The 23,562-nt window shown below is 45.2% G+C and overlaps 1 protein-coding gene across 1 annotated transcript in view; it reads left to right on the top strand.

The window, feature by feature from the left end:
• LOC147701016 (phospholipase A2 inhibitor and Ly6/PLAUR domain-containing protein-like) overlaps positions 1–23,562 on the top strand; it is a 773,169-nt gene that overhangs the window by 260,147 nt on the left and 489,460 nt on the right. The gene's annotated exons all lie outside the window — the stretch shown is intronic.

Here is a 23,562-nt window from a genome sequence, read left to right as displayed (position 1 = left end):
CCATTTGAGACGGAGCTCTGGAGGGGCGGTTTGATCAGGTCTCTCGCTACCAATGAACAATGTGTGTTGAGGAGCCACGTTATCGATGCAAGGATAAGTCAGCTTGCACCTTCGCTTCCAACACGATAACCCAGTACACTACCCAGCGCCTACCTACCCAGCGTATCACCAGGGAGACGTGTCTAGAGGGTGATAGTGACATGGCTGGCGAGCCCTCTCGGTAAGAGCACCTAGTGGTCCCAAACAGCTATGGAGTAGCAGTTTGAAATCTTCTTGATTGATGTGAACCTGCTGAGAGCAGATCTATGCAAAGTAGCAGATAGTGTCAACGGATGAAGGGGACACTGTGCAGCTAAAAGGAGAGGTGACCTCGCTAAAGCAGCAGGTGACAGTTGTCTAATGCTATGGGAGCATTAGAGTGCAGGGCTGAGGAGGCAGAGGGCTGCGCCCGGTGTAGTAACATCAGAGTCCTGGGAATACCAGAAAGGGCCGAGGAGGGTGAGACAAAGTCCTTTTTTGAACATTGGATACGTGCTAGGCTCTGTCCCAGGGGCCTCAGTCTCGAGCATGTTCGTAGTGGAGAGGGTGTACCGGGCCTTGGTTCCACCTCAACCCCGGGGGCTCCCTCTAGGGCAATAATTGCAAAAATCCTGAACTATCAAGACAGAGACTGCATCCTGTGGGCAGCGAGGGAAGCCCCAGTCCTATGTTATGAAATCAGCAAAGCATCCATTTACCCCGATTACACTATACAGGTCCAGGAGCAGCAACAAACATTTCTGGGACTCAAGCAGAAGCTCAGGGAACTGCGCCTACAATACATGTTACTCTACCCAGCTGAGCTGAAGGTGATGACGCAGGGGAATTTCCACTTCTATGAAATCCCTGATGAGGTCTGGAAGTGGTTGGAGATCCAGGGCAATGGTTTTCATCTTCCCCCGTGGGAGCAAAGGGGAAGTCAGAGAGGATGGGGAACTCAGACACCCTGGGGACGTCACAGGAATCGTTCAGCAGACAACAACCCCCCAAAGTTGTCAGAGAATCACCATGGCTGATGATAGAACCATGCAGGTGGAGACCCAGGAGCAGAGTGTCTCTCCGCTGTTGTCTACAGTGCATGGGTTGGACTGAAACAATTCTGGACACAACCATAACCCCAAATAACTGGATGAAAATATGATCTTAATTATAGCATGCTGAGGTGTGGAATTTAATCAAATATCTACTTCATAAATTTCCTTGTCCTGTAACAAAATCCTCTTGCCCCTTTGGTGCCATTTAGTACGGCGACAAATTATGCCAGGAATCTCTTTATATAAGAGCCCTCATATAGCCTCTCTGATTATGCCAGGACTCATACCATAGTAGTGTTTGAATACTTGCAATCCCGTTATGTTGCAACGGTTCCGCAGATCTACATACTGGGGCTGAATGTAGTAGTAAGCAATAGTTCCAGGGTTAGAATTCCCTTTTGAGTCTGTGCAAACCTACTAACTTGCATGTTTAAGGGTTTTCAACAACTCTTCTCAAATCTTTTCCCATTCCGAGAAATGTTGGAAATTTACTCCTGACAATGGCAGACGTAAATCTTCTCCCAGAGTTGGGACAAAAGTGGTTGGAGGGAAAGTGAACTTGTAAACACTCAGATTTTCACATGAGCAAATCTACGCATGCATATTTGCTCATGCTAAAATTCAGTTCATAAATATTTTCTAGGAGTACTATTTCTTGTCCTACTTCTGTAAATTCTTGGGAGTTAACGAAAGCCTTTACAGCTGCACTTTATGCAAGGACATGCATATATCATGGGTGCACTTTTGAAACTTTCTTCATTAATTGGGCCCCTTATTTGGTCTTGCGTTGACCGTGACCCTTCGTGTTTATTATTATTCTTTCTCCCTCTGTATCAGCTGGCTTCACTGTGAGTGGCAGCATTCTTCTCTTTCACAAGGAGCATATTTGCATACAATGTAGTGCCTGTAAGTACTGTGTCAGTGTGTATTTTTTGAGACCAAAAAACTATTTTTGCTTTTGCCAATGTTTGTTATAATGGTGAGAGCCCGGCAGCTCCCACACCAATAAGGTTTTACAAAAACCATGCCAAAACAAGTCACACATTGACAAATCTAAAAAGCTGACAACCGATTTTAGACCTACTGGCTTTGCCAATGCTTTTCTACTTTTGTTTCCCATAATCTTATTGAAACTGGTTACACTGAATTTCCATTTTGAATATTTTGGGGAAATACTAGCATGCATCAACACGTTACTAAATGATGCTGCAAAGAAATGGTACCTGAAATTGTACAGTAGTTTAGCAAAATGTTTTTCTCGTGCTTTAATTTTTGTATGAACATTTTACTTTGAAAGCAAAGAATCATCCATATTGCTTTCAAACTTCTCCAAATATTTGCATCAAATCAGAAAGCATTCCGGGAGCATTATACATGGCCTCATATTGCTAAACTTTGAAAATGTTTTACACATTTTTATATTGGTACCACTGTCAGTAGTGCAGTCAGAGCTTACAACATTTGCTTAGGGCACTCAACCCTCATAATGAAGGCTTTCAATTAATGAACCTTGAATACAAGTTTGAAAAGTATTAACATATGGACTGCAGACAGTGCCCTTCCCTGACCCCTAATAAGGTGCTGCAAACTGTCAGCCAAAGGGTTTGTGCTGCAGGGGGTTGGGCCTACTTGTACCAAGGTACCCATGAAAACTTGTTGCCCTTGACCCCGAACAATATGTCCTGCGCGTCAGGCTATAGGAATTCCACATACCTGTTTTATATATTGTTTACATTTTTAAAAGGACGGCCTCCGGTTGGAATCCCTGTTGATCCCTGCACCTCACTGTTTTACAATGAAAGTTTGCATTCTGGTCAGAATGTATGCTCCCATTGTAAAGAATAGGAATGCAACCAGACAGTGTTCGGTCGCATCCTAATTGGCTGGTCGGGACTCCCGACAGGAGATCGGTCGGCCCCTGTACCGAGATGGTGAAGTCTGCCTGACATCGTAATTAGTCCATATATTATTGTAAAAAATATTTTTGTACTTACCTTTTTAAGTATAGGGAAACAATATTTTTATTTTCGATATTTTTCCCTCAATATTTTTTACATCTATATTTGTGTGGTCAATATTCTGCTGGTGAATCATTTAATAAATGCTACGTAAGCAGCAAAATGCATTGCTCTTCTTTGGGGGTCTGTTTCTCTCTGGCGTGGGTACATGTTAAGACAAACACAGGAGATGGATGGAGTGCTGAAACTTTTCAGACACTCACCACAAGTCACAGATCTGGGTCGAATCCATTATCGTTCTTTAGCTCACTTCGCCACTGCACTCAGACCCAGCCATATGCAAATCAATCTTGACCCTGCTCCTCAAGGGAACAGTCCAGCCGAACTGCCAAGCCTGATCTTTCCTAGACTGGAAACAAGCATCCTGGAACCGGTTTCGGGATAACACCCCTCATAAGCCAGGCTATGTTGAATCCAGTGACAAAGTGAGCAAGGGCCCACATCTGGGCATACTCTGCCAACTTTGCGCAAAGCAAAAAACAAGGAGATGATGAACAGAGCGCTGAAACTTTTTAGACACTCACCACAAGTCACAGATCTGGGTTGAATCCATCATCGTTCTTTAGCTCACTTTGCCACCTCAGTTCAGACGCAGTCATATACGAATCATTCTTGACCCTCTTCCTCATGGGAACTGTCCAGCCCGAACTTACAAACTAGCCTGGCTGATGCAGGATGCTTTTTTCTAGTCCAGGGAAGACCGGGATTGGCAGTTCGGGCTCCCCAATGGGAAACGCAGTACTACGCTCCTTCAGAAAGATGAAGAATTTCATTCTCAATGATGCAGCCATGCCTTTGGGTGCTTAAATGTTCCTTCCTCAGCAGTGCCAATCTGTGAGCATGGACTAATGCCCACCCGTGGCTATATTTAGCAGTTAGCTCTAGCAGTATGGTTTCGTTCTACATCATATTGATGCTGATCTGGACAGTGGCGTAGCTAGTGCTTCTGGCGCCCGGGGCTATCCCCCAGATTGCCGCCCATGGCAGGTAGCAGGAGGGTGTGGGGAAAAAAGGGCGGCGAGCAGCAGGTTGAATTGGCGGTGTTTGAGTTATGACACCACTCTCTACTCCATTGCAGGTGAAAGCAAAGGTCGGAGCGGAGGTGCAGCTTGCCCAACACTAACCTTGCATCCCAATGAAGGGTGTCAGAGAGATTTACATAACATTACAGATTAACAGTAAATCGACAAAGTGTGTAAATCAGTGTACAAGAAGTGTTGCATGAGTCAGTGAGAGTTAAAGCAGTCACATATCCTACATAGCTCACTGTGCTGTGTTAAAAGGCGTAGTATTTAAGAACTGCAAGTAACAAATGGATCTGTGTTCAAAGCACTAACCCACTTACCTAGCTACATCAAAAATAAAATAAAACCAATTCTGCCATCTGCATATTCCATGATGTGCTTTGGAGGCACATTAACCTTCTATACTACTTTGAGTCAGATCTGGGACTCCACAAACAGAAATTTCTCTAAGAAATATTTTAATCTCCAGGGTTATCTCACCAATTATTAGTTAGTTAGTTATTAGTTAGTTCAGCAACTCAACTCATTTTCTTATTGCAATCTCAACCTTATTGCGTGCGCTCTTTCTAAACACAAACATCACTGCACTGATTCTAGTGCTTACGCCGTAGTGTACCAGGCCATTTACCAATGAGAAAATCCTGCCTGGGGCTGTATTTTCTAAGCTGCAGTGGCGAACTCACTGCTGACAGCTATTCACAGACTGTGCTGTGCTCGAGAATGTGGGGCAGTCCATACACCATGGTGCTCTGACCGGGGCAGAAAGGGAAAATGCTCTCAGCAACAGAACTGCAGTGTGCGCCCTGGGGGTCTTAAAAACAGCGCTCACCGTAACGTAACCGGAAACAAGTGGTGTACTTTATTTTGCTAAGGCCCTACCAGGGTTGCAGCAATGTCTTCCTGGGGCCCGGCAGGACTTGTAAAACACATACCTGATCCTATCTGGAGTTAGGTTTATGATATTAACAGTTTCCCTCCACTGCGGTGTCTGCTTATAATTGGCAGCCATCCCTCATGTATTCACTATATATTTCAGTGTTGTGGTCCTTCTGACTCATAAAGCACTCAGCCTTTCAGGAATATCGTCGAACTTCTAGAGTGAAATATGGCTATTATTAGTTGCACTGTTTAGGGACACATACATTTATCAGAACATAAAAATTGTGAACAAAATAGAAAAAGGAGGAAGACCCAGTTATTTGCTTTCAATCCATGTCTTTGAAGAACATGGTGTTTGCATCCACATTACCAACTCAGGGCTTCATCTTAATACATATACTTCTTAACATACATATGATTGGATGATTGCTAACTAATAAATAGAGACACCTAGCTACGCCCCTGGATCTGGATGTCTGTGGCAGACGGTAATTAGATCTGTTTGACACATTGAAGCAGGGGCGGTGGGTGACATTTGAAGGTGGTGGGGCGAAAAGTGATTTGCATACAGCACTGTAGCTGGCGAGCGCAGAGAGAGAGCCCGAACCCAAAAAGGGGGGTTTGGGGTAATTCCCCCCCCCCCCCCAAGAATATTTTGAAAATAAAGAAGCAAAATCGTGCATTTTCAAGCAAATTTGAGAAAGCAGGAAGGTTAATAAAGCAATTGTGAAAGTGCAGTTATTAACCACACAGCTCTCACGGCCCACACAGCTCTCACAGCCCACACAGCTCTCAGAGCCCACGCAGCTCTCACAGCCCACGCAGCTATCACAGCCCACGCAGCTCTCACAGCCCACACAACAGGGGGCAGGATTGCAAGCACACCGGGACAGGGGGCAGCAAGCACAATGAGGGAACAGGGGGCAGGAAAGCAAGCACATAAAGGGAACAGGCACAAACAGGGGGCAGAGGCACAGGGGGCAGGAATGCAAGCACACCAGAACAGGGGGCAGGAATGCAAGCACACCGGAACAGGGGGCAGGAATGCAAGCACACCGGAACAGGGGGCAGCAAGCACAACGAGGGAACAGGGGGCAGGAAAGCAAGCACATCGAGGGAACAGGCACAAACAGGGGGCAGAGGCAAGAAAAAGCGAGCACAAACAGGGGGATGAATGCAAGCACACCGGAACAGGGGGCAGGAATGCAAGCACACCAGGACAGCAACTATCACGCTGAGCTGTCATACTAGTGAGTGTAATTAATGTTTAGACTCTGCATTACGAGTTGAGCTTGAGTCCTGCCAGCAGTTTGGGGTGAGGGTTGGTCCCAGGTGCGGCTTGAGGTGGGTGTGAGGATGAGACCTTTTTAGTTTAATGCACAAGAGTAATAAGATTTGGACTCCAGTGTGCAGTAAACTTGAGTCCTTCGTGCAGTGTTGGGTGAATGTTGATGCCACTTACATTTTGGCTGAGCGTGTGACTGAAACCCCTGCAGTTTCCTTGAGTGTGACAATATGCACCTGTGCAGCGTAAGGGTGAGCCCTCTAGTTTGCGTTGGTGTGATGCATGTCTGGACTCTGCAGTGTGAGGTGGCTGCGGTTTGGGATAAAGGTTGGTCCCAGCTTACAGGCTGGTGCGAGTGTGAATCAAACCACTGCCCCTTGGTGTGAATATAGAGTGGGGTGCAATAGAAGAAAAATACATTGACCAGAAATGTAGCCGAAATGTTTTGTTTTCTTATTCATCAAAATACACCAACCAAAATGCCACCTTACAAACACCCTTTTTCTATGTCAACACTACATGGATCCCTTCACCGAGGCGCTGGCAGATTGCACCAACCCTTAACCTTTTTTGGAACGGAAAGCATAATTGGTTTGGCACAAAATGTGGCAACGGGTACGTCAACATATCACAGAAAGAACTGGCTGCCAAAAACATATGATGGATATCACACCAGTAGAGTTAACTAAAACGTGAGATTCTTCTTGTTTGAGGAAGGTAGCCATCGCCACCCAATGGGTGGCATGCTTCATTATCGGGCCACTACTGGCATCCCTCTTAAGGAGTAGATTAAGCTACTACCTGTCAATGTATCGGGGAACTTAGAGGAAATAATTAGCTATGCCACTCTTACGGTCTGTGTGGGTGTAGGGTGTGCAGAGGGTAATAAGAGGCTGGAAAAGAATAAAACTACCTACTAGGTGGAATGATAAGTTTTATTGGATCCCCTAGTGACAGAATGGAAGAAGTGGGGGGCAAGTCACGCTCTTTGCTGTACTAAACGAAGTTCAAATATATCAAGTAAATACTATCCACTTTTATATAGTAATAAGATTTCTGGCACCCGCCTCACTATTCAGAACTGTAGGCCTGCAATGAAAAGTAGGGGACTCACAAGTTGAGGTAGTAGTGGTACACAGTTCTAGCACCTCTGGACACCCTGAGTGTAGCACAGCCGCCCACCTCTTTATGTAGCACTGGGGTACAATTGTACAACTCTTTTGCACTACACTAGAGCAGCGTCATTCTCGCCAGTCGTGTGCTGCAGTGCACACCATTTCTTTCACTGACAACTTAAGCAACAACCCGGCCACGTCGTGTCTCGGGCCTCGGCACCGGCTCACTCAGGCAACTTCCTGTGCGATTCTAGGCAAATCACTTAATTTCGCTCTAAATCTCCGACCCAGGTTAAAGTAAAGCAATTAAGCAAACTACGCACAGATAGATCACTCACAAGGATTTCCAAAATGTATGCATCATCCATAAACCATAATACACATAGGTAGGACATCATTGGTCCGTAACACTCACTCATATGAAAAATAACCAAGTTTCAGTAATGTTCGCAGTGTCTCTGGCAGCCTTTGGTTATTGCAACAAGATTAACGAAATAACCAACCCCAATTCTTCTGTGAAGTCATTTAGTCACACCTTGCCATTATGGCTGCATTATCCATGTTTGATAATGCACTGCACACCAAGCACAAAAGATTGTAGGAAGAAAACATCCTGTTACAAAAAATCCACTGCCTGTTGGTGTGGCCTGTGGCTGCTCACGCTGAAGAGGAGAAAGGTAAAGCAGTGTTTTATGTGCGCTAGCCGCAGGTGCAAATGGCGCACAGTGAATAACAAAAGGCACAAAGCACCAATTAATACGAATCACAACACATCAACAAGGCACTGAAACCGTCTGGTGGGTGACGGTCCCAGAAGGGGGATGGCTGGGCAGCGCGGCTGCAGGAGACATCTTTGTAAAGTGACTAAACTGAACTCACACTTCCAAAACAGCCTAGTTACACTAGATTGTAGTTCATTTTAGAAAGGTGTGCACTCTGTCATTTCTACAGTGGATTGTCTGTAATGGCAACACTCCACGCCACTCTACCTCACTCCTCTCTACAACACTCTACTCTACTCCAGTCCATGCCACTTTTCCTCTACTCTACTTCACTCTAAAACTCCCTACTCTACTCTGCAACGGGCCCCACAGCTAAAAGGCTGGACGACTGTTGCCATCCTACCTGATGATTGTATTGTATCATCATTGGCCTCCTGCTCCAGCGACAGGCTGGCGGTGCAATGCCTGACGGACGCAACTATTGGCCAGGAACAAAAGAACTCCACCAAAGAGTAGCACCCTGTGCTACCCGTCAGGCATTGCACCGCCAGCCTGTCGCTGGAGCAGGAGGCCAATGATGATACAATACAATCATCGGGTAGGATGGCAACAGTCGTCCAGCCTTTTAGTTGTGTGAGGCATCCTTAGTTCCGTTAAGGGATTACCTTTATTCCCTGCCACATTTCTACACAACCCTTAGTGAGAGAGGTACTCCCTTAATCTATTACCCTTCTTTTGGGGAACTCTGTACATTCTATTGGTATCTAGATTAGAAGGACACGTACATTGGACCCCGGTAAATATTGTCCTTAACCGGTCCCTCCTTGTTGTTAGAATACCATGCTGTGCCTGCCACGTTATGCATGCACATGCACAACATGCATTTTTGGCATTGCTGCGGGTACTGCTGAGAGCACCTCCCGCCACAATGTTAAAAATGCAGGATGCGCCCGCCAGTGTGGCGGGCGCATCCTAATGTCACCCTCGGGACCCCCGCACATATGGTGGGCGGTCCCTTTTATCGTCAGGATGGCGAGCGGACTCCTAATGATGCCCTAAGTGTCTCATCGATTGCGTGTGGTTTCTAAGTATGGGCGAATCTGGCGTTTCCGAATTTGCGTATTTGCGAACTCGCAATCCGCAAAATCCGCGAATTCTCGCGAATTTGCAGATTTTTTTTGCGTTCGCAAGGGTTTCTGCCAGTTAGCGAGGGTTTTGTACCAGTTCGCAATTGCGAACGTACTTGCCGGCTCGCAACGGTCACGACTATGTTGTTTCTACATCTGGTTCATCATCACAGGTTCCCAGCACCCTCTGTTTCACCCATGCCACCCTTTGGTACATCAATGCCACCCTCTGGTTCATCTTCACTGTAGATTATGGGGGGAAGCAAGCACACCTGCTCTGCTTCAACTGACATGAATTAATTTGGGGTTGATTTATTAATTTGTCACTGTTTTAAAATTCCAGTCTGGCACCTGCTTCCATATCTGTAATTTGCTTTCTGTTGCAGTGCAATTTTTTTTTCCAGGAACTTTGTGGCCTACTTGTAGCTATTCTATGAGCCTGCTGTGAGGGTCAGAGCAGGGTCATACAATTGTTGCAACTAGCAACTGAACTCTGGAGGGGCCCCAGTCAGGAAGCACTACAGAGAATGGTTACTATTAATGAGTTTGAACTTTTGCACCTGCTGAGTGCTTTCAGTTTTGCAAAACTCGTTTTTCTGCAATTTCGCATGATTCGCGGGGCTCGAACGTACGCGAGATCGAATTCGGAAGCCGCGAATTCATGCGAATATGCGATTCATTTTTTGCGGCGTGTTAGTTCGCAAGGTTTTGTGCGTTTTAGCGAGCCGCTTGTAGCGCAACGGCGCGAAGTTACCTCACGGTCGTTCATGGGCGTGGGCATCTTGTTTGCATGACGTATTTCCGTTTCCGGGCGCGATATGTAATCTCGCAAAGTGTGCGGCTCGCTAGTACAATTTCACGTGTGTTCGCGAGGAAAATCTCGCGCTAACTTACCCACGCGGTCGTGAACGGGCGCGGCCATCTTGTTTCTCATTCATTGCTATGGTTCTGGGCATGCTTTTTCTATCCTCTCTGAATCTCTGCCATCCTTTGCTTGTTTGAAGTTTTTTTTGATCCATTTTATTTATTATCTATCCCTCTATTTTCTAGCTCTATATTTTTGTGTTTTCTTCTACTTTTGGTTAATTTTAAACTACTTTTTTAAACTCTTTTCTTTTCTGCTCTTCCCTATTCTATTTTCTTTATTATTTAGCTTCCTTTCTGCCCAGACCATGGTAAAGGGATCCGAGAAGCATCCCGAGAAGGGGAAGGGTCCCGCACCCCGTACCCGGCTCCCGTGCGGGCGTTTGAGGGGGGAGCAGGTCGCACCCCGGGAGATCTTCAGCCCAGAGGAGGTGGCCGCACTAGTTTATTATGTTCAGCGCCGCCTCCCCAGGACCATCATGGCAGGTGGCAGGATCGCTAGCGGGTACGGGATCCAGGAGCGCCGGAAGCGGTGGGAGAAGGTGTGCCGGGCCATGTACCAACACTCTCGGGTCCGGCGCACCTACAGCCAGGCCACCCACCGTTGAACGGATCTCCTGGACCGGGAGTGTGATCTGCTCGACCTGATCGGCCTTGAGATCCCCGGGCTTGGTGAGTAGTAGTAGCTATTTCTTTACTATGTTTTCTCCTGCTCTGTGTGTTATTATCTTGCAAATTTTTGTTTTTTACCAAGAGAAATAATGCTGCTGATTACATTATAGGTAAATTATATTTCAAAATCTTCTGTGCATTTCAGGTGCACTGCTCTCCTTCTCAGTAGCGCTGCTACTATGCGTATTTGTTTTCGATTTTGTGTTCATTTCATTGGCCTGTGAAATAATGCATGAGTGTAGTTTAAAGAACTGCCTAATGCTAGACACTAAGGGTCAGATTTTTAATTACCGGCGCATCCCTGCAAAGTAGCAGGGATGCGGCAGTAATTGTGCGCCACGCCACCACCACCACCCATGGTGCGCCGTATTTACAATGCGGCGCACCATGGGCCCAAAACGTCACCAAAGCGTTACGCATCTGTGCCGTAAAGGCGGCGCATTGCTGGAGTTGCGTCGCAACGATGGCGCAACTCCAGCAATGCTCTGGGGTGCCCTATCTCCCCAATGCTGCGTCAAGCCATACGTCTGCTTCAAGCAGGCGCAGGGTTTGAGTCACGCATCATTGTCCTCAAAGTGGCTGATTGAAATCTTGTAGATTTCCCTCAGCCACTTTTAGGATGCGTTCCTGCGCAGGAACGACCCTCCCTTGCGCCGGAACGCCCCCTGATGGCGCAGGGCTTTACACCGTGATGCATCTCCCATATGCGTCACATTGTTAATATACACCGCACCATGGCGCCTCTTTTGTTTTGCCGCTGCGTCACAAAAGTCACGCAACAATGGAGCAAAAGAGCCGCAAGGGGCTTCTAAATCAGCCCCTACAGACTCAAGTCCAGTACTTCCTTTGTACACATGGCGATAAGAAGAAATAGTGGTGGTGGATTGATAGTTTGAGTATTTTAATGACTGGTTAATGTAGTAGGAAACTTTAGTGTTGTCGCTGATCTGCAACCACGATGGACTTTGTCTGTCACTTCGCGTGCTGCGGACTGCTGCCTGCCAGTCCTAGGCAAACCTTTTTAGTACTTTGTTTAGTGAGTTACATAAGAACTTTCCAAGTCGACGGTCCTCAAATCAAGCAATACTAATAACGTAGTAGACCACATGAGATCGGTCAATATATCCCGTGGAATAGTTGTCTATTTGCTATTTCGCCAAAATATTTTGTTATTGTTCTTTTAAAATGTTTGATTTGGTTGACAAATATCATCCATGTTTTCTGGTCTTTCTTTCTTTCATGTTGTACATCAGCTCCCCCAGGGGCAAGAGGACACAGGAGGAGGAGGCTGCTGTTCGCCAGGATGCATGCCAGGATCGGGCAGGCGAGGGCTCCTTTGCTGGCCCCGGTAAGTTTTAATTTTAATATAGAGTACCTATTTTTTCCTAGCGTTCCTCATTCGATTTTTTCTAAATCGTCTTTGATCTTCTTGTAGACTGTATCTAAATTCTTATGCTGCCTCGACTATGACTCCCTGTGATATTACTAGATTATTCTTATTAGTCTGTCTGTGTAGCTAAGTAAGATTGCACATTTGGCAATTCCATTAGAATCCCATTCTAGTCAGCAATAGCTCTATGCACTGAGTGCAGTCCTGTGGGATTGTCCATACTGTCTTTTCAAGTCTTCTAAATGTTTATGCTTTGACAATTGCCAACAATAAAAAGGTAAATGACCACCAAGAAAGAATAAGATACTACTTTACTTTTGGTTTGGATAGGAGGACAATCCATTCTACTACTGTTGCAGGGACAAATCTGCACAAACAGAACTATGGACACTAAATAATGCATTGCTTAGCTTATCAATTATAATAGGCGCTGTTAGACTTTCCACATACCTCAGTGATAACAGACTTTGTAGTTGAACCCCCAAACTCCTTACTGACTACATAGTGTGGCAGAGTCATTTAGCTCCCAAAGTCACCGATGATTGATCCCCAATGATGATTAGATTATCCAACGCAGGACAAGAGTACGGAGTCGGAGTCAAGAAGTGTCAGAGGCACGGACTCATGCTTGCAAAAATTCCAAAATCTTTAGCTCAGCCACTCTATTCTGGAGGACCAAAAACAACAGAGTCTATTTAAGTTTAAAAGCTTTATTAAAAGTAAACACATTTATTACAATCAAGTTTGTCATAAAACTAAACGTTTAACTGAAAATGGAAAAGTGCTTAGTGCTGACGATTAATTGGACACATTTCTTGTGGTCGAGCCGAGCTCTCACCTGGTTTGAACTTGATCTTGCTCGTGTTTTTAGAAGTCAAGCTTCTGTCTGTTAGGAGAAAAAGTGGTGCGTGTTAAAAATAAAAAGCAAGCATTCATCAGTTGTGCCAAAAAGTGCAGCAAGACAACAGCCTTCCCTGGAAAAAGGGACATTTTTACTTTAGAGTAGACAGCCACAAATTATTACATTGTTTTCTGTTTTTTTAACATTTCTTTATTCCTAGACCAAATATTATATAGTAGTGAGTGGTGTATTCTAACATTCTTAAATGTACTTTGTAGGTGGATCATCTGGTGGCGGGGCCAGCGCGGAGGTGGTGGTGGTGGTTGAGGGGAACACTTCTGGGGAGGATGCGGTGCAAGTGCCGGACGACACCAATGTGCCTGTGAGGGTTCACACAGTGGTGGCGGGCAGAGGTAAGCTATATATTCCTTACTTATTGAGATTGAAGACTGCAGAGTGTGCTATCTGGGGCTCTGGGAGGGGGAGGGGGCATACCAGCAAGTGCAAGGAGCCTGCGCCCGCTATCTGCACGGGTGTATTATAAATCAACCAGGTAGTAGCCTCCTCTAAATGTACTTCGACTTAGCTGTGTAGTTTTTGGCGAGAAGAATCCCAATCAGATCTGAGATGAACTTGATGGATGTGATGAACTAAAAGCGAAAGAAGGGTGTAAGTAAGTGTGGAAGGACGAGAAATTTAATGATGACTGGCAAAGAAGAATGATATGTGTTTGCTTGGTCCCCGAGGTGGCTTGGAAGGAAAGAATATGATTTGGTGCATGGCTGGGTGAATGATGAAGCAAGGATGGGTGGAAGGAGAACAGCCTGGGTGGGTGAAACAGAAACTGTATGTGTGCATATACTTTGAATGGATGGATGCCTGGATCATGGTACTATCTGACTCTTAGATAGCATATACTCTTAGATAGCATATGTGTATCTAGAGAGAGTAGACGGTCACTGGATGAACTAAGTGTTACTTTGAAGAGATGTAACACCGCACCCACACGTCCGGTCCAGTGTATGAAAGGCAAGGAAAAGAAGTTGTAATTTTGTCCAAATACTACCATGAATAGTAGCAGTAGTTTGTATTGCAAATGCAAGCACAGCATATATCCGGTTCTTACGGTGGACACTCCCTACCTCTCTTAATAACTTTAGTTTAGTAGTAGTAAGTCATTCATGTGTGGGTGTATCACTGTTCACTCAATAATAATCAAAGCACCTAAAGTCATCCCATATGTAATCAAATACATCCCATGTGAAGTGATAGATAATCAGATTATTTAGCTTCGTCATTTTCCTTTTCTAGTACTCATTTGCACTGTAGGGTGAAAGCTAAATTAATTAAGCAGTAGCCCTTTTAACAGAGTATTCTCAGTGCCACCCGTAATAGAAAAGTAAGAGCTTCAACACCTGCATGTACTGGACTGGTACAGTAACGCAAGTCTGTCTCACTCATCATGGTGTGCGTCTGTTTTTCTCGGGTGCAAGTTCACTGTGCTGGCATTATGCCGGCTTGCATAAGATAACGTACCAATTTTCCTAAACAAGAGAGAAGAAGAAGAATAAGACCGGTGTACCGTCATAGTCGACTGTAATGGAAGTCCATAGTGCTCGTTGAATTTGTTGCTTAAACTCCCACTAATGTTAGAGCAAGGATGAAGAAGTGGGCGGTTAGATAGATAATGTGCTCAATAGTTATGTACTGTGCTTTCAATTTACTACTTGTACTGTGACACAACTTTCTGCTCAATCATTTTGTGTTAATCTTAAGGAGCATTGGTTACAGACTATGTCTTTCTTTCTTCATATAGTTGCTCCTTCCAAATCAAACAGACCATCTAGGAAGGAGCTGGCTCGAATGGCCTGGCAACGGAGGCTGGGTGCCACTGTCGCCGAATATTGGCGGCTGGTGGCCCTGGAGGAGGAGGACACGCAGTCTACCGGTACAACATCCACTGGGACAGCTGCATCCTCCTCCGGGCCCCCACGGGCTGCCAGCCAGCACAGTGCTCCAGCGGTACGAAGCCGGGCTACCAAAGCCAACCGCCACCGCCGAGCAGCAAAGACAGCAGCTGCCCCCCACAGGAGTCGCAAGGCACGCCAGCACCGCTTATGCCTCAGAGTGTCCTACCTGAAGCAGGAGGTCCTAACGTATAAGACCTTGGTGGAGGGCCTCCGCTCCGACCATGCCACCCTCAGCAAGGAGTATGATGCCCTGGTCGCAAAATTGAACAGCAGCCTGCCGTAGTGTCCCTTGCCCCTTTTTTAGAGACTTTTGGGGGGTGGGAATTGGGAGTTGGGTTGTTTTTGGGACTTTTGAAGGACAATCATTGGGGTTAGGGAGGGTCTTGCGGGAGATTATTTTGTTAGGGCTACAAAAATATACTTTTTGAAACTTTATCTGAGCATACCTGCTTTTTACTGCTTTTGAGTCTGGTGGGTGGGGGTTTAACAGAAAGTTTGTGTTCCTGAAACTTAAGTCTGTGTAATTTTCTTCCTTTAAGTGTAAATGGCTAATTGTTTTCAACACTAAGTGCCTCTCACAGAGTAAGTGAATTCAAGAGTGCTAGGACTTTAGTAGTACTACCGTCAATCTCTCGTCTCTCCTAATACTCCATTATAATACTACCTCCCAACGAAAGCTTATCTTACCTGTAATATGTATTTGAAAGTAGGGCTAGGCCCCACGGCTGGTTCCACGGGAAATGGCGATTAAGGTTGCCAATCCTGGGCGGATGAAATGTCCTCATTGCGGTGGTACTAGTGGTGTGACACAGTGGCAGTTGCATGCGTATGGAAAAAAAGAAAATGAAACCTGGTTTGTCCTTACTGTAGCATTATAACGGTACGATAGAGAATATAGCAGGTGACAGTACACTTGAACAGTGCCACAATGTAGCCTAACAAATGGTAAAGTATTGAAAGTATAACTAGTACTTGCGTTGAATTTCTTTGACATTGGCTACTACTACAAGAAATAGTACTGAAGCTGAGTAAGTCTAGAATATATCCTCGGATTCGTTCACCAGCCTGTTGCCATGACCTTATCCTCCCCAGCAAGTGTGTGGAATTATTGATGTCATTTAGTCACACATCAATCAAAACCACACAGCCGGGGGAAGAGGGTTAGGGTTTGGAAAATGGATGGGAATGGGGGTTTCTTTTTGGGTAGGTTTTGTTGAGAGAAGAAAAAAAAAGCACAGCATGGACAAACAATAATTGAAGATAAAGAAATCTTTGGGTACAAAGCTAACCATAAATCTTTTACGTGACATAAAGGAAGTGCATGCACTACTGCATGCATTGTTACTGAAAAGTAAGTAGTACTTTCGACAACCGTGAATGACAGAATTCGACAGTACATGGCTGCAGCGTTTTCACTTGCCTATCTATGCACTCAGAGAAACACTTCTTACATTAAATTAGGTTTAAAAAATAGCCGAAGTAAAACCTATCGTATGGCTGTAGGGATCAATTTAGAAGCAGAGAGAGATCCAAGAAATGCAGTCACACTCATAGAAGAAAACAATGTAACTGTATCTGTATGTTGTTGTAGTTGTCCTGTTAAATTTGGTAAGTAAGTTGCACACATCAAACAATTCCTCTTATTAGCGGCACTCCTCCATTCCAGCTGGCGCTTCGTCCATCAATGTTGGTGACCAGAAGGCACCCTGTCCACTGCCTGCCTGGCGGATGCTGAATTGCGGCTCGCTAATGTGAAGCCTGACTCCATCCTTTTTTTCCCATTGCACAGACTGAAACCCGGCCTGTAATTATTGACGGAAAAACAGGAAGTGATATTAGAACACCACTGATAAATAAATATAAGGTATGTACGCTGTGTAGTGCAAAAAGTCACACTTTGAGTTTCCTAATAGACAGTACAATATTTTTGAAAGTGCGTACTCTGTCTGAGTCTCCTTTTGAAGGATAAATAAGTATGGGCAAATTAATTTAGCGGATCTTTCCCCTCAAGCTAGGTGTACTGTAAACTGTGTTTTAGAACAAAATTAGACCTTCCCAGCAGTGCTCCCACCCAGACCCTTACTAAAGTCAGTCGCAAAAATGTAGAAGACCCCCAATCAGATCTCAAAAAACGAGGCCTAGTCGAAAACTGTTGACATAAAGTACTTTGAAAGTAAAAGTAGGCCCAAATACCCCCTTACCCACTGTGGATTGTATTCAAACCACTTGCAAGCAAGCAAAAGTATCCATACCCAGCATCGCTCCAAGACTCGCAAACCCCCCCACCCAAACACATGCAATACAAATACTGCTAACCCTAACGAGCCCTAAGTTAAGAATAGTGGCAAAAGCTTTCTTTAACTATGCCAAATCCCCCCTTTCTCACCATGGATTTTCTTCAAATCACTTGCAACCAAAATTACACATTCCCACGAGTGCCCTTAGACCCCAGAACTCAGTTGCAAAAATCTAGAACACCCCGAAACACATGCAATCCTGCTGCTAGGGCTAACCCTAACGAACCCTAAGTTACAAAAAGTGCCAAAAGGCATTTCCTTATGGATTTTGTCCAAACCACTTCAAGATTAGACTGTCCCAGCAGTGCTCCCAGACCCAAAAACTCACCAACAAACACCCCGAACCCCCTAAAAGAGCACCTCAAAGGCAAGCATGTCAGCAAAAACGCAAACAAAATTTCGCCTCCGATTTGGTTCAAACCACTTTAGTCATTTTCTTGGCAATTTCCAAAATCACTCCGCGCGCGCTCGGCAGCTAGGCCCTAACTCCCCTCTGCCACCATGGATTTGCTTCAAAGTATCCATAGCCAGCAGTGATCCCAGACCCCGAAACCCACCCACAAACACCAGGAAGCCCCCCAAACAGGCCCCCGAAAACGCTACATTGACCAAAATGTCAGAAATAGCTAAAACATTCTGCATGGATTTTGTCCAAACCACTTCCATCCGGTATTAGACCTTCCCAGGAATTCCCCAAGACCCGCCAACCCACCCGCAAAAAAGCACAACACCCCCAAACAGCCAAAAAGAAAAATCTTATACTCACAATATTTATCGGCCTTCGGTCCAAATGCGATGTGCAGCTAGGTCATAACTCCCGTTTTTCACCACTGATTTCCTGAAAAGCAAATGCAATCAAAATTAGCCTGTCCCAGCAGTGCTCCCAGACCCCAAACCTCACCGACAAACACCTGGAACCCCCCCAAAGAGCACCTCAAAGGAAAGCAAATCAGCCAAACGCAAACATTTTTTCGCCTCCGATTTGGTCCAAACCACTTTTATCCGGTATTAGAGCTTCCCAGCAATGGCCCCCGAGCCGTCAATTCACCCGCAAAGAAGTAGAACACCCCCATAAGTGCAGAGTCTTTCTTCATTGGGCGTAATCCAGCCCTCTGCTTTCAGGGAAATAGGAGTCTGGAGGAGGAGGATAGAGGAGTATGTTCTTGTAAACTTGTGAACCTGAGGAATGCAGATTGCGGCACCTTCAAATCAATAAGCAAACAAGTGAAGACAGTTCTGCTGATGGGCTTGTTTTTGTGATTAGGTGATTAAAGTTTGAATTATATTAACTGTGCAAAACAAAGAAAGACAGACACACAGGAATAAAAGCTAATAAGGACGAAAAAGAAAGTTATTGATTCATTGTCTCATTTTCAGGGCTCTGTGTCAGGGAATAAGAATAAGGGTTCGTCATCATACTCTGCAAATTCAGGCAGGATGAGGTCAGTGCCACCTAACAGAGAAGAAATTCCCTCATCTACGTTGCTGTCCTCCTCGTCTTGAGCCGCGTGCTTTCTCGTACTGAGGAAATATAGATTTTTGGTCAAGTAATGTTCCCTAACGCGTACCCCACCGTCTCCATGTACTAGCTTGAAGTGCATGTAATTTCCCTCCTGTGCCAGCTATGAAGACGCAAATACATTTGCGTCCATCTTTAACATGTCCTCTTTCAGATCCGCCATGAACGGTGAGGTTCCGTGACGGTTCCGTGACGACTTGAACCCGTGTTTTCAAGTTTGTCGGAAATACATAATATTGGTATCAGCGAACCGCAAATGATCCATTTAGTATATCCTAGTGTTTTCGCTACGCTACGAGCAAGAGCACTCCTTCCATTGACATATTTCTGATATACCCACGGCATCCATCTTAGATCATGGCCGCCATTTTGTGTTTCCTTGCCCTCACATATGCAATAGCCTCTGATCATCTCATTCACTTCACTTTGATTAAGGACACGTAGCCGTAGCCGGAGATTCACCTCTTACATGACACGTGCACCTTAAACCAGATCACGCTGTAGCTGCATGACTCGACAAAGGCTGCCTCCTCTGCCCGAGGCCAGTCCTGCCAAACTGGTCTTCGTGTCCATTGTACCTGATCATGATTAGGCGGCCGAAGCCGGTAGCCTTGCCCATTTACAACCCACAAACATCCCTTATCCCGCTTTTCTATCTTCCACACCTGGCTCTGTTTCTTTCTTTCTGAATCTTTATTAGGGGGAGGTAACGAACTTTACGATGAGGCGGTCCGGGTCCTGAATGCAATATTGACAGGGAATTGTGACAAACTAGTGGGAACCCCTCTTTTCGCATTGTTTGGCCTCAGATATTATCGACGGTTCCTGTGTAACACCAAATATTTATTGTTTTAGACACAAAGGTTTTGGGAATGTATTACATGTAAAGAATTCGCCCCCAGCATAAAATTTCGTATATAAGGAGCAACCCACTTTGTACAAATCGAACAGGCTCCTAGTCTCTGCCCGTGTGTAGATTCTGTGACTTCTGTGTCCCTGCAGTAATAAACCTTTGGTCTTTGACGCCACCATCGAGAAGCCCGTGTTTCTGTTCATTTGTGCACCAAGACAGGTGGAACTCCGGGGTCTTTGGGTGTTGTACCCTGACACCTCTGGACGGAACCAAAAAGTCCAGAACTCCAATTGGCGCCCAACGTGGGGCTCGACGTCATTCGGTACCGGTCCAAAAGCCTGAAGAGTTCGAGAAGCTTCGTGTGAAGATTCCTGAGGGAGGCGCCCCACTTCATCGATCCCGGCATATCGCAAAAGTGGCCCGAAGTTCTCTTCCACGAGGGTTTCCCGTTCAGGACGGCTGCAGTGGGCCGTTGCCTTGACCGTCGCCCTGTCTTGGACCCGAAGTGGTGCAGTCCTTAGTACGGCGAAACGTGACGGGTTTCTCCTTGGTGACGTCTTCAGTGACTCAGTTAAGTATTTAGTGATAGCTAGCTGGTTACTTTGTGAGGATTGTTAAAATCCTTGATCGGTTCTTGGTTTGGTTTGGTTTTGTAAGATTATCACTGGTTGTTCTAGTTACGATAATCTATTTGGTTTAGTTTTGGGTATCGATACATCAGTTCGTTTTGGTAGGCCTAAGTTCTTGGTTCGAGTGCACATATTTGTTCCGTGTTTTGTTTGTTTTGTGTTCCGGACTGAAAATGGTAAGTCGGAAAATGTTGTCTTGTTTTGGTTGCAACAGTGACTCACGATTGGAGGACTCTTGTCTGGTTCCTCCGATTGGGACTCCCCTATATGATTTATATTGTAAGTATGGTGTGGGTCCTATAACTTATAATGAGATATGGGTCCGCTATTGTAAGAAGGATGGTGTCCTTAGTTGGCCACTGCATGGTAGTTTTGAACAAGAGATTCTCGACAACTTAGAAGCGAAATTGTTTAAGAAGAAAGCCCGGCCGGCAATGTTTGATTCCTTCCGTTATTGGCGGAAAGAATCCAAACAGAGAGAAATGAGAAGGTTGAAGAAAGAACAGAAAGAACAAGAAGAGTTAACTCTAGAGCAAGCGACTAAACAGTTGCAGGCTAACGAGTGTGAGAAGGCCATAGATGTAGCCATTAGAGAGCATAACTTAGCGATTGACAAGTGCTATCCTGCCTTGCCATCGAAAATGGCTAAGATACTGGAGGACTCCGAAAACGATCCTCTGCTATCTTATCTGTTACGGTCACCTCCACCGTATGCACAAGGTGCTACGGCTCCACCTGTCCCGAATGTTCAATTGCCGGTTGCTGGACAACCTGGTGCTCCTGCTCTTATCCCTCAGAATCAAGTTCCTGTACTTCCTGTGGTGAATGTGAATGTCCCTACAGCTCCTCCTCTTCCTACACTGCCAGCCCCTATACCTACCCCTGTACCTACTGCTCCAGAAACTATTTTCCTCGATACTCCTACTGCTTCCTCATCTATTCCTACCTCTACTGCATTCTCTATGTCTGCGAGTGTACTAACTCCACTTTCTGTTCGTCGAAGAATCACTGATTCTGTTACTAATATGCTGTCTCCTATATATAAAACTTTGATTAAGACTCCTACTACTGACTCTGTTCAGAGACGGAGTCAGCTTCCAAGTACTGAGGAACGGGGAGTTTTAGATTCCACGGCTCTCAGATGGATTTCGAAGGGTAGAAGATATAGTACGAGAGATGTGTTAGACACATTTATGCAGTGGGGAGAACCAACGCAACGGTACGTCTTTGATGAGATGTGCTCGTTGTTACGTGAAGAGATAGAAGAAGACGATGTCGAATCAGATTTGGAAGATTTAATTAGGGTTCAAAAGGAGTTTGCTGCTGGAATGATAGTAGGTGAGAATATAAAGCAAGCGATGGAACTCATTTTAAGTTTTAGGAATGATCCATCTCTTCGTTCACCGAGAGATTTAGAGAAAGGTAAAGTGAAGCTAAGTCGCCAATATCCTATGAGGGAGGTTCCTCCAATTTGGCGCGAAGCTGTGCAAGCTGATCATAATGCTGGTATTGTAGCTGCTCCAGCACAGTTCCAACGAGTGTGGATACACATTCCATGGAAGCGAGCAGAAGTGTTAGCAGTGAAACAGGCCTTGCCAGATCCGCGTAAGAATCCAGCCGGATATTACAAGGAATTAACACAGACAGTTGAGGCTTGTATAATGAACTTAGCCGACATTGATATGTTGTTTGGTAATGTAGTTCCGCAACCAGTGTGGGCTAAAATTCGTAGAGAGAATCATCAGGCTGCTTTAGGTGGTGATTGGGCAGCTATCACTGCAGCAGATAATCAACAAATAGGTGGTGCGAAACCTGAACCTTTGATCGCTAATCTGCCAGGTAGAATAATTGATCTAATGAAGACTCTGATGCCAGCATTGCGTGTTAATTGGGACAAGTTGTCAGCATGTAGGCAGAAGAAAGACGAAAGTGTCTCGGACTTCTTCACGAGGTTCGAAGAGACTTTTGTGGATCATAGTGGTCAGGACATGAGTACAGAAGGAGGACAGAGATTGTTTGTCGATAAATTTGTGCATAATTTGTTACCTGAATTATGCAATAAATTAAAAGACTCAGAAAGTGCGTGGGCTGTATCTACGACAGCGCAAATTCTTGCGACTGCGCAGTACTACGAAAATAGGGATAAAGAGGAAAAGGAAAAATCAGAAAAGAAAACGAAAGATTTAAAAACTAAAGTTCTTTTGCAGCAGGCGTATCCGCCTCTCGCGAATCAGACTAATACGCAGCAAAACTCATACCAAAGGACAGATTATAGTACATCAAGACCTCAATATCAATGGAATCAGTGTGCGTACTGTAAGAAAGAGGGTCACTATAAAAATGAATGTCCGATCTTAGCGCAAAATAATGCAGCAGCAGCTCAGAGAGGTCGTGGTGGTTTTGTGCAGAATTCTAGAGGACGAGGACGAGGTGCTATGCCTCCACAAACGAATGATCGTCCCTCCAATCACTTTGATCAGCGAAATGGACAATCTGCTCAGCAAAATAGATCTCAACAATATCTTGTTGAAGATTATTGTGAAGTAGATGAGGGTTTTCAGCAAAATGGGTACTAGGACAGCCATGGACAGAGAGAGGGAGTAGTATCAGTTCCAGTGGATCAGAGTGGGCCTTATGTCGCAGTAGCAAGATCAGGTGTAGTCGAACCGTTTCTGTTGGATACTGGTGCCGCAAAAAGTTCTATCATTCATGCGAAACTCCCTGGCGCACCTTTGTCTGGCTCAACAAATGTTTCCGTAGGTTTTTCAGGCGCCCCTGTGTACAACCCGATATCTGGTCCTTTGTCTATTTCTGTTGGACCGTGCCAATTGAAAGCACCCCTGATTTTGACGACAGGTTGTAATGAAAATCTGCTTGGTTTAGATTTGTTAAAACGACTATATGCGACATTGTACTGTTCTCCGGAAGGAGTACAGCTTACACTGGGTAAAAATATCACCTCTCCGATGTACTTGTCAATGGACGCACTCCCGCCGGAGCTACGTTCACTCCCTGATTCTCTTTGGGCGACTGGTCCTAATGATGTAGGTCTTCTAGAAATTCCACCGTATGTAGTAACTTTGAAAGCAAATGTGAAATTTCCAAGAATTCCTCAATACAAAATCTCGAGTGAAGGTGAACGTGCACTTTTATTGATTGTGCAAGACTTGATTAAGAAAGGTGTAGTTGAAGAAACTAGAGGAAATGTCTGTAACAGTCCTGTCTTACCGATTCTGAAAAGAACTGATCCTACAAAACCTCCAGTTTATAGGTTTGTCATAGA

The sequence above is a fragment of the Lissotriton vulgaris genome, chromosome 7, assembly GCF_964263255.1.
Source record: "Lissotriton vulgaris chromosome 7, aLisVul1.2, whole genome shotgun sequence".
In the NCBI taxonomy this organism is placed as follows: Eukaryota; Metazoa; Chordata; class Amphibia; order Caudata; family Salamandridae; genus Lissotriton; species Lissotriton vulgaris.
The sequence above is the reverse complement of the archived record's forward strand: the minus strand, read 5'-3'. Positions and strand labels throughout refer to the sequence as shown.